The 3,206-nt window shown below is 45.6% G+C and overlaps 1 pseudogene; it reads left to right on the top strand.

Annotated features, from left to right (window-relative positions):
* The first annotated feature begins 1,942 nt into the window (after nt 1-1,942).
* On the top strand, nt 1,943-2,929 carry LOC102729445 (glyceraldehyde-3-phosphate dehydrogenase pseudogene; annotated as a pseudogene).
* Nucleotides 2,930-3,206: the final 277 nt, after the last annotated feature.

The following is a 3,206-nucleotide window of genomic DNA, read 5'->3' as shown; positions in this document are numbered from 1 at the left end:
ACATTCTTGGCTAACATCTCTAGGCCTCTCTAGCTGCTCTGCCTTCCTCAGCTTCCCAGCCCAGACCAGCCATGGCGGCTCAAGACTTATTTATAGCTAAAAGCTGAACACCAAATGGATCCCAGTCAAGGAAGCCACAACACCCAGAAATCCACAAGAACTACTGGGAGTGCTGTTCTGTTCCTGTGTTAGAGCTCATAATATTCGTGGCTCAGTTCAAATTTTCTTGTAAGTTTCAGAGGGAAGCCAAATTGGCTCGTCCCATAATGGTGTCATGCTCACTGAAACCTGAACGGCAAAGTTGGGGTTGTAGGATTCATCAACTGGCATATAGGTATGGCCTCAAATTAATCTGAGACTTTCCAATTTCTCCAAGGCAACCATAGAATCGCAAAGCCCAGTACCTGAACTTCCCACCACCATAGATATTCCTTTAGTTTCACTCATTTATTCATTCACTGAGTAGAGCACATTCACTAAATGAAAAGGACACTGTGACAAACCCTTTAAGACTTTGTTGCCTAGCGGTGAAAAGAGGGAAATAAGGAAAGAAAATCATTATAACTGCATGTGAGATGTAAATATTAAGTGTTTGAGGGGCACGTGGGTGGCTCAGTCAGTTAATTGTCTGACTCTTGGTTTCAGCTCAGGTCATGATCTCATGGGTCCTGGGATCAAGCCCGCTCCACACTCACTGGGGAGTCCGTTTAAAGATTATCTCCATCTGCCTCTCCCCCACCTCCCTAATAGATGAATCTTTTTTTAAAAAAAAAGGGGGGGTTGTGAGAGTCAAGTGATATAAATGTATGCAAAGAACCTGGCTTTGTGCCCAACACATAGTAAAGACTTAATAAACAGCCACTGATATTCTTATCTCTATGCCTTTGATCATGTTTCCTTTGCCAGACAGACATTCCCTTCACCTTCTCAAACTGTTTTACCCCAATTTCTCCTTTAGAGCCATCACAAGTCTCTTCACTTGAGTGCCGCAGGTTATGCTAGCCGTCTCCCCGTGAGTGCTCAGAACTTTTGTTCACATCTCCTTTACTGTATTTATGTGATATCAATTTGTATTTGTTTGTAAGTCTGTCTTTCAGGTCTGAGAGACTCCAGAGGACAGAAGCTAGGCCTTACTCATTCTGCCCTAGCACCTAACAATAGTATATGACTCAGTATATGAAATTACTATTAAATAAAAAATTGTATTTGAGCTAAACCTTAAATCAATAAACAGCAATTAAAGTATATCTTTGGATGGCTTTCTGAATGTGAATACTAACTTATTAATGTTGTACATGAAATTACTGGAACCCATGAGGATTGATTATCAAGGATTAACCTCTAATATGAACTGACTGGACCAAAGTGGGTCAAAACTTCATTACAGGAGGCTGGGGGTGGATGTGTGGATAAATGAAAGGATCCTGGAACCCAGGTGACAGCTCAGGAAATGGGTGCAGGACTTCCTTGGGTAGCCAGGGACATTTTGGGAGCATTCAGTGGGGAAGTGAAAGGAATCACTTTAAGAGTAGATAAGAGAGACAGGGCACCTGGGTGGCTCAGTCGGTTAAGTGTCTGCCTTCGGTTCAGGTCATGATCTCAGGGTTCTGGGATCAAGCCCTTCATCGGGCTCCCTGCACAGTGGAGAGCCTGCTTCTCCCTCTCCTTCTGCTGCTCCCCCTGCTTGTTCTCTCTCTCTCTGTCAAATAAATAAATAAAATTTTTTTTTTTAAAAAGAGTAGATAAGAGAGGCTCTCTGCTCCTCCCCATTCAAAGACAGCTACATCTTCTGGTGTAGAGCCAACCACATCCCTAAGACACAATGGTGGAGGCTGGAGTAAGGGGATTTAACTGTATTGGGCACCTGGTCACCAGGGCTAGTTTTAATTCTGGCAAAGTGGGTACTGTCACCATCAATGACCCATTCATTGTCATAAACTACATGGTCTACATGTTCCGGTATGATTCCACCCACAGGAAATTCAATGGCACAGTCAAGGCTGAGAACAGGAAACTTGTCATCAATGGGAAGCCCATCTCCATCTTCCAGAATCGAGATCCCACCAACATCAAATGGGATGATGCTGGTTCTGAGTATGTTGTGGAGTCCACTGGGGTCTTCACCATCATGGAGAAGGCTGGGCTCACTTGAAGGGTGGGGCTAAGAGGGTTATCATCTCTGCCCCTTCTGCTGATGCCCCCATGTCAGTGAAGGGTGTAAACCATGAGAAGTATGACAACTCCCTCAAGATGATCAGCAATGCCTCTTGCACCACCAACTTCTTGGCCCCCTCTGGCTCCCCATCTATGACAACTCTGGCATCATGGAGGAACTCATGACCACAGTCCAAGCTATCAATGTCACCCAGAAGACCGGGGATGATCCCTCTGGGAAGCTGTGGTATGATGTCTGAGGGGCTGCCCAGAACATCATTCCTGCTTCTACTGGTGCTGCCAAGGCTGGGGCAAAGGTCATCTCTCAACTGAATGAGAAGCTCACTGGCATGGTGTTCAATGTCCCACCCTCACCATGTCAGTAGTGGATCTGACCTGCCACCTGGATGAAGCTGCCAAATATGATGACATCAAGACGGTGGTGAAGCAAGGATTGGAGGGCCCCCTCAAGGGCATCCTGGGCTACACTGAGGACCAGGTTGTCTCCTGCAACTTTAACAGTGACACCCACTCTTCCACCTTTGATGCTGGAGCTGGCATTACTCTCAATGACTACTCTGTCAAGCTCATTTCCTGGTATGACAATGAATTTGACTACAGCAACCAGGTGGTGGACCTTATAGTCCACATGGCCTCCAAGGATTAAGAGCCCCCGGACCACCAGCCTCAGCGAGAACAAGAGGAAGAGAGAGGCCCTCAGCTGCTGGAGAGTTCTTGCTCCAATTTATCCCCTAACACACTGAGAACCTCCCAACCTCTACCCAGTTTCCATCCCAGACACCCTGAAGAAGGGGAGTGGCCTGAGGAGCCCTAACTTGTCATGTATCATCAATAAAATATACGGCACCCAGACCAAAAAAACAAAAAAAAGAGTGGGTGAGAGAGATCGAAGGATGGAAAAAAAGAGGAAGATAAAAGAGAAACATCACAATTTTTCCATTAAGGTCCTAAAAGGAAGGCAATACAACCTCTCATGTAGAAGGTCATCATGTACTCTAAAAGGGTCAATCTAGATTAGAGCTTTCCCTGCT

Source organism: Leptonychotes weddellii, chromosome 7 (genome assembly GCF_054177405.1).
Source record: "Leptonychotes weddellii isolate Sample4059 chromosome 7, ASM5417740v2, whole genome shotgun sequence".
Classification (NCBI taxonomy): domain Eukaryota; kingdom Metazoa; phylum Chordata; class Mammalia; order Carnivora; family Phocidae; genus Leptonychotes; species Leptonychotes weddellii.
The sequence above is the reverse complement of the archived record's forward strand: the minus strand, read 5'-3'. Positions and strand labels throughout refer to the sequence as shown.